Source organism: Schistocerca nitens, chromosome 9 (assembly GCF_023898315.1).
Source record: "Schistocerca nitens isolate TAMUIC-IGC-003100 chromosome 9, iqSchNite1.1, whole genome shotgun sequence".
Taxonomy (NCBI): domain Eukaryota; kingdom Metazoa; phylum Arthropoda; class Insecta; order Orthoptera; family Acrididae; genus Schistocerca; species Schistocerca nitens.
In genome coordinates, this window is record NC_064622.1 from 92,290,853 (window position 1) to 92,302,932 (window position 12,080).

The window sequence follows — 12,080 nt, forward strand, 5'->3', positions numbered from 1 at the left end:
TATCTCTCGGCTCATGTTTTTTATACTGAGCATACCAGGTTCAAATGCATTTGTGGAACGAGTGGTTTCGATTATGACGAACAAGTGGACAGATGTTAGGAACAGGTGATCACCAGAACTTATAAAATCAGAGCTTCAAATAGTAATAAATTTTGACATGTACTGCAAAGAGTTTTTTAACTAGCTAAAGAATAACAGCATATTCATACATAAAGCTAAATAAGTTTCAAAATACCATAGTGATATGAAGGAATCGGGCTTAATCTGTAATTGTGAGCTACATTTGATTGAAAATGGCATTTAATAAAAATATGAATGCACTAGCCATTAAAATATATGTCCATGAAAAACCTTCCTTTTTTTGTGAATTAAGTGGCAACCCTACTGTACACGCCAGCCAAGCTCTGTTTGACTCAATGCCCAGGCGTATCAAGGCCGTTATTACGGCCAGAGGTGGTTGCTCTGGGTACTGATTTCTCAGGATCTATGCACCAAAATTGCGTGAAAATATAATCGTATGTCAGTTGTAGAATAATATATTTTTCCAATGAATACCCGTTTATCATCTGCATTTCTTCTTGGTGTAGGAATCTTAATGGCCAGTAGTGCATATCCTCTTCCATTTCCATAATATTGTCCACAAGAGCATAGCCCTTGTATAGAGCTCATATATGTATACTCCTTCCACCTTTCTACTTTCCCTTCTTTGTTTAGAACTGGGTTTCCAGCTGAGCTCTTGATATTCATGCAAGTGATTCTCTTCTCTCCAAAGTTCCCTTTAATTTTCCTGTAGGCGGTATCTATCTTACACCTAGTGATATACGCCTCCATATCCTTACATTTGTCCTCTAGCCATCCCTGCTTAGCCATTTTGCACTTCCTGTAGATCTCATTTTTGAGACGTTTATATTCCTTTTTCCTGCTTCATTTCGCATAAGGAGTAAAAAGATAATATACGAGAAATTACGGCTCATATGGAAGCATATGGGTAGTCGTTTTTGCGTCACGCTGTTAGCGAGTGGAACAGGAAAGGAGATGACCAGTCGACAGGTTTCCCTTCGCCACACAACTGTTTGAACTGAAATTACAGTTAGATCCTTGGATTTCATCCGCTTTTATTTTATTACTAGGTAAGGGGAGACACAAGCGTGGATTAGGTCAGTGCAACTTCACTATTCAACAAAACGTCAGTATGACTGTTTCGGTGTCGGTCCATTTCCTTAAATGATGATGGTGGTCCTGTATTCTCAATGCAATGTTTCGGCATTACGATCTTTGCACGGACAACGGCATCGTCTTGGAAAAGCACTGTTGTGTCTCCAAAATTATTGTAAACAACGGAGGACAAGAGATGAGCAACCTGACAGACTATACTTCAGGTTGTTGAAAGCAGCCGGTCGTCCCAAGTAAGGACAGTGTTGACTAATCCTTCCAACAATGGAGAACGAACTGCATCATATAAAAGCTGAGGCTGCTCCACTGAAAGGGCTTTTGCCAAGTTGCCAAGTTCGGCTTTAGTGACGACTTTGGCAAATATCGAACGTCTTTCTCGGCATAAGGAATTCTTACAATATGTGCAGGGAAACAAACTGCCACGTCCCCCCCCCCCCCCCCTCCAAGAAATGTATTGAGGAACAGAAAGCCGAAGACCTCGGGTTTTTGGGATGAAGCTAATAGGATAGACATCTCACGAATGATATGGAAGTGCAATCTTCGCTAAAAAGAACACTAAAGTAACTCAGGAATCTCTGACGTGTGAAAGTGGGAGAATTCCAATGTCCAGGTCAACTCTGGCAATGTAATTTCCTTCAACAAACCACCACCTGTAGACTTCGTCTTCGAAGAGAGTAAAAATTTTCAGTGTCAGATTTAAGAATTTGTTATTGGTGATTTTAAATGCCATAAAGTGGCCTGGGTGTACTATGAAACATGTAAATGGTGAGAGACTAGAGAAATAGGCAGCAGGGGTGAATTTAAAAGTAATACATGATGTGAAACGCAAGCATCCTTCAACAGTGGGAGATGTCACAGAGAATTCAACCCGGACCGTGTGGTTTCAGTGAATTGTCCAGTGGCCATATATCAAAAGTTTCTGATAGAATGCTCATTTCTCCCTGTATAGAAATGAGACGAAACTATATTTCCACACAGATGGAGCAGCAACGCTCACTCGGTAAGGATGTGGAAACAGAATGGGTGTATCCCTCTCTAAGAAACCATGAGTCCTATCTGTTAATGACTCCACGGCGTCTGGCAATAGTGCAAAAGAGGATTGACACCATGTAGAGTTTCTCTGTAGCAGATCTCATGAATCAATCCTATTTCTGATTGCGTTCATGTCTGGAGAACATGCTGGCCACTATAGTCGAGCGAAGTTATTCACAAGATGTGCACGATGGGTGCGCGAATTGTTGTCCATGAAGACAAATGCCTCGCTAATATGTTGCTGATATGGTTGCACTATCGGTCGGAGGATGGCCTTCACGTGTAGTACAGCCGTCACGGCTCCTTCCATGACCATCAACTGCGTACGTCGGCTCTACATAATCCCACCCCAAAACTTCAGGGAACCTCCACCTAGCTGCACTCGCTGTAAACTGTGTCTAAGTCGTTCATACAGACCAGGTTACCTCCAAACACGTCTCCGACCATTGTCTGGTTGAAGGCATACACTACACTCATCGGTGAAGAGAAGGCGATTCCAATGCTAAGCGGTCCATTCGGCATGTAGTTGCGCCCATCTGGATCACGCTGCATGGTGTCGTGGTTGCAAAGATGGACCTCGCCATGGACGTCGGGAGTGAAGTAGCGCATCATGCAGTCTGTTGCGCACAGTTTGAGTCGTAACACGACGTCTTGTGGCTGCAAGAAAAGCATTATTCAACACGGTGGCGTTGCTGTCAGGGTTCTTCTGAACCATAATCCGTAGGTAGCGGTCATCCACTGCAGTAGTAGCCCTCTGGCGGCCTGAGAGAGGCCTGTCATCGGCAGTTCCTGTCCCTCTGTATCTCTTCCATGTTCAAATATCATCGCTTTGGTTCACTCAGAGACGCCTGGACATTTCCCTTGTTGAGGCCCTTCCTGGTACAAAGTAACAATGCGGACGCGATCGAACGGCGGTATTGACCGTCTGGGCATGCCTGAAACGCAGACAACATGAGGCGTGTACCTCCTGTCTGGTGGAATGACTGGAACTCATCGGTTGTCAGACCCCCTCCGTCTAATAGGCACAGCCCACGTATGGTTGTTTGCATCTTTGGTTGGGTTTAGTGACATCTCTGAATAGTCAAAGCGCCTGTGTCTGTGATACAATATCCACAGTCAACGTCTGTCTTCAAGAGTTCTGGGAACGACGCTGATGCAAAACGTCTTCTTATGTGTGTATCTAAGTCATTAACTTTGCAGGATCACAGGTTAATGTAAGCGCGAGATAAGCCACTGCAAGTGTGAAATGTTGGTGCATTAATAACCGGTGAATCCTCCAGAATTCTGAATAAAGGCATGGAGACTTGAAAAGTTCATTGTGCCACTGTCGTGCCAACAGTTGCACAACTGCTGCTGAAAATGTACGATGAGACAGATCCATGGGCCGCACTCGATGGTCTTCGCTCTCGGTAATGCGATGTGACTATCCGGAGCCCAGTCTTCTGACGACTGTATATTCCCGTGACCACCGCTGCCGGCGGTCATGTACTGTGACTACAGGAAGGAACAAGATATTTTATTATTGTATGTCACTTAAACTACAGAATAACCTCTTTGTATATACATACACATAACATGACCTAAGATGGTGACAGAGATGTATCATCTCCAAAGAGAGTGGCAGACTCTATGTCTTGAAAGCTATTTAAGTTTTGAAATTATTTTTTAAAATTATTATGCCTATTATTAAATCTAATTTTATTTAATGTATTTATCATTTGTCAAGAACAAAATGCAGGTTGCCTATCATAATATGAACGTATAATTTCAGATCTCTGAGAAAATTCGACCAAAATAAAATTGTAAGTTATGTAAGATTTCACACACTTTTCAAACATAACGAACCATCATAATAATATTTCCTCTATTAAAAATTAAAACACACACTGCAAGCATCCTTATCGCTATATGCAATTATCATTAAAGATCTCTGCTAAGAAAATTGAACAAAATAAATTTGAATTGTATATAAGTGCTTGCACACTTTGAAGCACAATCAGCCTTCTTATTATATATTAATACTTCAAAATTGTATCTATTATATATTAAAATAATCAAAACTTACACATTTATCATGATAAGCAAGTATTATTAGATTTCTACTAAAATTCAAGCAAAACTAGATTGTATTTTATGTATGCAGTACTTTGTATAGCTTGCAATTACATAGAAGCTTCAGATTAATTGTTTCCACATTTACATTGTCTATATTACTTCTTAATATACACAGAGCTTGCTTATTGGCACTACTTAAGTAACAATGGTTCGATCTTTGTACCACACATTAAATTCGTCTAAATATGTAAAAACTGGTTGCAGAAATATCCATGTCAGCTATACTGCAAACGTAACTTACAGCTCACAATGCACCAATAATGCTGTTACATCTAAAACTCGCCGAAAGTTCCATATTCGTACACATTTTGCAAGCACAGTGCACTTTCACATTAAATATTTCCACACGAAATTTTTGTCTGTATACCTTACTGAAATGCACATAGCTTCCTTCCTAAGTGAGAACGATACACTCATCTGGGGCACATATGCGAACCTAACATACAGCAAAGATCGCCGAGAATTAGCAATGTTCACAATAATAACATACCAAAACCAAATTAAATCATAATTCCTATCAGCAGGATGATGCAGAAGTCCTGCTGTTACACGGCGTAGCACATAACATATTGTTTCTTCATTAAAGTTATTATTACAGTGTTTCATTCCCTTTGTAACTTATATTAAAATGTTATTACTTCATCAAAGCACATTAGTGTACTGTCTCTATTGGATATAAGTATGCTAGTCCGAAGGAACAGACAGTATTGACAGTTTTTGGCTGTATTAAATTATGACGCATATTCGTAAGCTCAGTGCCGGTGCCTCAACAGCTACTCAATGTATAGAAAACAAATGAATATTTGTTCTGGACCAAGATTCGAACCGGGATATTCCACTGGTGGTGGCGACCTCGTGGTACCAAGTGGTAAAGTGGATACAACCTGTTACCCAACAATGAGCGCCGGTTTCGTGTTGGATTTAGTGTCAAGGATCAATTTAGTCGCTGTCTCGCCCTGAACGTGCTATAACATGAATTTACTTGTCATGGTCACTAAGCGAACCGTCACCGGCTCAATACACAATTAGCGTTTCTAACTCGATCGGCTGAGACTCTCTTTTCGGCTGCTATTCAGTTCTGTCCAGACTACTCCTAATTTCTGAGGGCAAACACAAATACAACTTCATGGCCACAATGTTCGTTGCACGGCAGCAGGAGGCCTCCCAATAGTATATCGGTACTGCACGTTGGAAGTTCTTTCATCTGCAACGGTATAATGACTTAATCGCCAGTATGTTGAATTTTCTATTTCGCCATCAAGACATCGGTTGAATTAGGCGGTCCTTGCAGTACTCTTATCATGACTACTTTTCAGGTAATATTTCACAGTTTATTTCATTTTTGTGGCACTTTCGGGCTTGATACAAACAGAAAAACAGACACACACACATACACACACACACACACACACACACACACACATATATATATATATATATATATATATATATATATATATACTACTGGCCATTAAAATTGCTACACAAAGAAGAAATGCATATCATAAACAGGTAATCATGGGACAAATATATTATACTACATGTGTTTACATTTTCGCGCAATTTGGGTGCATAGATCCTGAGAAATCAGTACCCGGAACAACCACCTCTGGCCGTAATAAAGGCCTTGATACGCCTGGGCATTGAGTCAGAGCTTGGATGGCGTGTACAGGTACAGCTGCCCATGCAGCTTCAACACAACCACAGTTAATCAAGAGTAGTGACTGGCGTATTGTGACCAGCCAGTTGCTCGACCACCGGTGACCAGACATTTACAGTTGGTGAGAGATCTGGATAATGTGGTGGCCAGGGCAGCAGTCGAACATTTTCTGTATACAGAAGGGCCAGTACAGGACCTGCAGCATGCGGTCGTGCATTATCCTGCTGAAATGTAGCGTTTCGCAGGGATCGAATGAAGGCTAGAGCCACGGGTCGTAATACATCTGAAATGTAACGACCACTGTTAAAAGCACCGTCAATGCGAACAAGAGGTGACCGAGACGTATAACCAGTGGCACCCCATACCATCACGCCGGGTGATACGCCAGTATGGCGATGACGAATACACGCATCCAGTGTGCGTTCACCGCGATGTCGCCAAACACGGATGCGGCCATCATGATGCTGTAAACAGAACCTGGATTCATCCGAAAAAATGACGTTTTGCCATTCGTACACCCAGGTTCGTCGTTGAGTACACCATCGCCAGCGCTCCTGCCTGTGATGCAGCGTCAAGGATAATCGCAGCCATGATCTCCGAGCTGATAGCCCATGCTGCTGCAAACGTCATCGAACTGTTCGTGCAGATGGTTGTTGTCTTGCAGACGTCCTCATCTGTTGACTCAGGGATCGAGACGTGGCTGTACGATCGCTTACAGCCATGCAGATAAGATGCCTGTCACCTCGACTGCTAGTGATACGAGGCCGTTGGGATCCAGCACGGCGTTCCGTATTACCCTCCTGAACCCACCGATTCCATATTCTGGAGCTGGATCTCGACAAACGCGAGCAGCAATGTCGCGATATGATAAACCGCAATCGCGATAGGCTACAATCGACCTCTATCAAAGTCGGAAACGTATGGTATGCATTTCTTCTCCCTACACGAGTCGTCACAACAACGTTTCACCAGGCAACGCCGGTCAACTGCTGTTTGTGTATGAGAAATCGGTTCTAAACTTTCCTCATGTCCCCACGTTGTAGGTGTCGTCACCGGTGCCAACCTTGTATGAACGCTCTGAAAAGCTAATCATTTGCATATCACAGCATCTTCTTCCTGTCGGTTAAATTTCGTGTCTGTAGCACGTCATCTTCGTGGTGTAGCAATTTTAATGGCCAGTAGTATATACAGGGTGTTACAAGAAGGTACGGCCAAACTTTCAGGAAACATTCCTCACACACAGAGAAAGAAAATATGTTATGTGGACATGTGTCCGGAAACGCATACTTTCCATGTTAGAGCTTATTTTATTACTTCTCTTTCACATTAGTCATGGAATGGAAACACACAGCAACAGAACGTACCAGCGTGACTTCAAACACTTTGTTACAGGAAATGTTCAAAATGTCCTCCGTTAGCGAGGATACATCCATCCATCCTCCGTCGCATGGAATCCCTGATGCGCTGATGCAGCCCTGCAGAATGGCGTATTGTATCACAGCCGTCCACAATACGAGCACGAGGAGTCTCTACATTTGGTATCGGGGTTGCGTAGACAAGAGCTTTCAAATGCTCCCATAAATGAAAGTCAAGAGGGTTGAGGTCAGGAGAGCGTGGAGGCCATGGAATTGGTCCGCCTCTATCAATCCATCGGTCACCGAATCTGTTGTTGAGAATCGTACGAACACTTCGACTGAAATGTGCCGGAGCTCCATCGCGCATGAACCACATGTTGTGTCGTACTGGTAAAGGCACATGTTCTAGCAGCACAGGTAGAGTATTCCGTATGAAATCATGATAACGTGCTCCACTGAGCGTAGGTGGACGCAACTAAAATGAGCTCTAACATGGAAATTAAGCGTTTCGGGACACATGTCCACATAACATATGGCCATCATTTGCTGCACACAATTGCAATCTCTGGCGTAATGAATGTCGTACACGCCGCAGTACATCTGGTGTAATGTCGCCGCAGGCTGCCTCTGGGGTTGTAAGCACATCACGGTACACATTCTCCTTTAACGTACCCCACAGAAAGAAGTCCAGAGGTGTAAGATCAGGAGAACGGGCTGGCCAATTTATGCGTCCTCCACGTCCTATGAAACGCCCGTCGAACATCCTGTCAAGGGTCAGCCTAGTGTTAATTGCGGAATGTGCAGGTGCACCATCATGCTGATACCAAATACGTCGACGCGTTTCCAGTGGGACATTTTCGAGCAACGTTGGTAGATCATTCTGTAGAATCCCGATGTATGTTGCAGCTGTTTGGGCCCCTGCAATGAAGTGAGGACCAATGAGGTGGTCGCCAATGATTCCGCACCATACATTTACAGTCCACGGTCGCTGTCGCTCTACCTGTCTGAGCCAGCGAGGATTGTCCACGGACCAGAAATGCATGTTCCGTAGATTCACTGCCCCGTGGTTTGTGAAACCCGCTTCATCGGTAAACAGGTAGAACTGCAACGCATCCTCTGTTAATGCTCATTGACAGAATTGCACTCGATGATTAAAGTCATCACCATGTAATTGCTGATGTAGCGACACATGAAACGGGTGAAAGCGGTGACGATGCAGTATGCGCATGACACTACTTTGACTCAGTCCACCGGCTCTCGCAATGTCCCGTGTACTCATGTGTGGGTTCATGGCAACAGCAGCTAACACACTAACTGCACCCGCTTCTCCTGTGACGGGCCTGTTACGGACCCGTTTGCGTGCTACGACCATACCTGTTGCATACAGTTGGCGGTAGATGTTTTGCAATGTGCGGCACGTTGGATGCTCTCTGTCCAGGTACCGTTCTGCATACACCCTGCAGGCTTCAGCTGCATTTCGTCGACACTCGCCATAGATGAGTATCATCTCCGCCTTTTCAGAGTTCGAATACACCATGGTCACAGTTCCTACAACACTATACTATCACAGACGTCTGGTAACACGGTGTACTACAGTTGGTCTGCGTCCTGAGACGAATGCAGAATAACAATAGCAGCAAGCGCTACATGCGGACACTGCGACAACTAGACCAAACCACAACAGTGCACAACAGCCACAGTCGTAAACACAGTCGTCATCGTAAACATGTCCCTGCAGATGCTGCTAGCCGACCGTGGCCCGTGTTGGTTAGAACACGCAACTGAACGTCGGACGTTTCAAGCGTCAACTTTAGGTTACAATATCTCCGGATGTAATTAACATTTTACAATGCAACAAACGGCACTGATTACGTATTTGTTTATATGTTCAGATGTGCTAACAAAACTAACGTGGTTCCATTTAAAAAAACGTAGGTTTCTGTTAAAAAACATACTTCCGTGCATTTTTGTATGTTTTGTATTAAACAATTACACTAGCCCCTCTCCTCACGTTCGGTCTATGGAATCGGTTCGTCAGTATTTGATGTGGTTTACGAAATATATCCAGCGGTAACGTTAGGTTTGTGTGTGTGCAGATAGTGAGTGGAAATGGAAAAATGTGATTTTTTTTCTTTCTTTGGGAAGTGTGAAAGTGTTAGTGCCTTGTAGTACTCACTCCGATTTCGTACTTTTTTTTTAGCAAGTGTAATCTGAAATGAAAAAAAGCTGTAAAGTGCGTCCCTGTAAACTGAGAGATTAAAAAAAGTGGTTAAGTGGACAGCTGGCAAATTAAAAAAAGGAAAAAAATTAAAAAAGTTAGCTCTTTTGATGTAGGTGTGGAAGGACCTCGGTCCAGTTCCCAGTACTTTAAGTCCAGAACACATATGGCAACAATTTCTGCAACATGCTCGCCGTTAAGACCGTCTGTCCTCAAATCAAGGACAGGACATTATTGTGCTATCATAGGGACGTAGGCAAAGTTTCCAACCATCTATGCACATCGACTGAATGATATCATAAATATTTGGTTTGCTTACGTAATACATTGAGCGATCCATGTCTGTATGACACATTTAAACATTTTTGGCGAAAATTTCATTTGTATGTATAGTTAATGAAAGTCCATAATAACAAGTCACGTACTGACAAGGGAAAAATGTATTCTCACTGTTATAAATTACAGTGTTGTACCCTCATTCCCCCTGTAATATACTTGTACATACCGAGTTCAACCAAATTTCGTACAAAGTATCACTTACTGTCTGAAGAGGACCACTGTGGGTGTAAGAACTACCTACCTATCAACGGGGTGGTTGGGGGGTGAAACAGAAGTGTAACCCACAGTGCGCAAACACCCAGACACTTTGCATCTAGTATTGGACAATAAGAGCACTCAGTGAGTTTGCAACACACTTTACATGTACAAAATTCCAAACTTTTATAAGACTTTTTCTCACTCACACCACCCACAAAATGAGGAAAGGAGAAAAATATGTCGCTAGTACATTTTCACAGTTCATGCACTAAAGCTGCAACATCAAGCCTGAGCCTTTAATTTATTACCTCCTTATTCGAAACACATTCGGAGACACTGCCCACAGACGTTACTGGATGCACCTGCAAAATTATATCATCGTGCAACAGATAACTCAGGAAAAATGACGTCTTAAACATTGAGCTGTGAGGAAAAGATACTGCAGGACGAAATTTACTAGAGATAATAGAGAATTATGTGTTCAAATGTGTGTAAAATGTGTTACACTTATATGTTAAATATATGCGACATGAGCGAATGCACCAAACACAATGATAAAAATCTTCTTTTAAACCCCTGGAGCGATTTCAACAAAACTTAGCGCTCATATAATAAGATAAGAACAAGTGACCTCCTATTGTGGGGGTGGTAACGTGGGGAGAGAGAAAAAGAGAGAGAGAGAGAGAGAAGGTGGGAGGAAGACATCGACAGATACGAAAGGTGAAGGAGGAAGTGGACACAGACATATGGGGGGGAGCAGATAAACAGAGAGAAGAGAGGCGATAATGGGGAGAGAAAGGGTAGAGGACGGTTTGGACAAAGGGTGGGAGGAGGGATGGGGCGAGAAAGGCAAGAGAAGAAAATGGACATATGGGGAAGAGGAGATGGACTTAGAGGGAATGGGAAGGAGATAGAGGGGGTTGTAGGTGATTGGCTTATAGCGGAAGAACAAAGTGGACAGAGAAAGGGGGAGGAGCAGTTGGGTAGAGAGGGGCGAGTAACAACTGGATGGAGGTGCAGCAGAAGATAGATAGAGTGTGCAGGTGGAGGAGGTGGAGTAACGGAAGTGTAATAAATGCATGGGAAACGCTCGGAACTCAGCTAAAATATACGTAAAAAGTCCAGTAAAATGGGTACTAAAGTCTGTGCCTTACGCTAACTGTAACAACGTATTTTCCATGACGTGTACTACGAAGGGGGAGGCGGTACTTTACGCCCAAATTCTTCAAAAATCTGATTTAGTTAACTGGCGTTAACTTTCATTAACAACACACATTTTAAATAGCCACTCATATTCAATTTGGATTCAGATCGTGAAAAGACCTTCTAGTGCGATTTTAGCAAAACCAACGAATTTTCCATGACCAAAGGGCAATACTTCACAACCATTGGAAAAATTGTTTGAAAATGCATTTTTCGTTAATTGTCATTGAAGTTTATTCCAATCATACCTTTTTAAAATATGCTCAATTGTAAGAAGTATCCTGAAACTCAAAATATGAATATCATCTTTGTTGTGAAGAGTGACATCCTCCACTGAGATTAAAATTCTTGGGTTAAGTTTGCTGAAACATTTAAAACAATTACTGAATGTGGTAGAACACGTCATTAGAAAACTAACAATTTTTGTCCAAATTTTAAAATATAATGCACAGATCTAGTGAACAATATTTTCAAAATATTGGCATCTACTCACCTCGGTATTTCGAGGATTAAGATCTATGAGCATATGTAGACCTTTCCTAGTGTGAAACAGATCTTTGCTACTGAACACGGCCCATACCTCTTAACGTTTGCAATGAAGAGCCCATATTTACTAGACAACTTTCTCTTCTCTTGCTCGGAACGATGGGCTTCAAAAATAAGGAAAGCAAAGAGCTTGCAGCAGAAGATGATGAATTGCTCATAGCCCTTAAAGTATGCATTTTAGAAAACATGTTTTCTCGACGTCTTTACTTCGAATGATCGTTCCTGTTATATCCCAAAATAT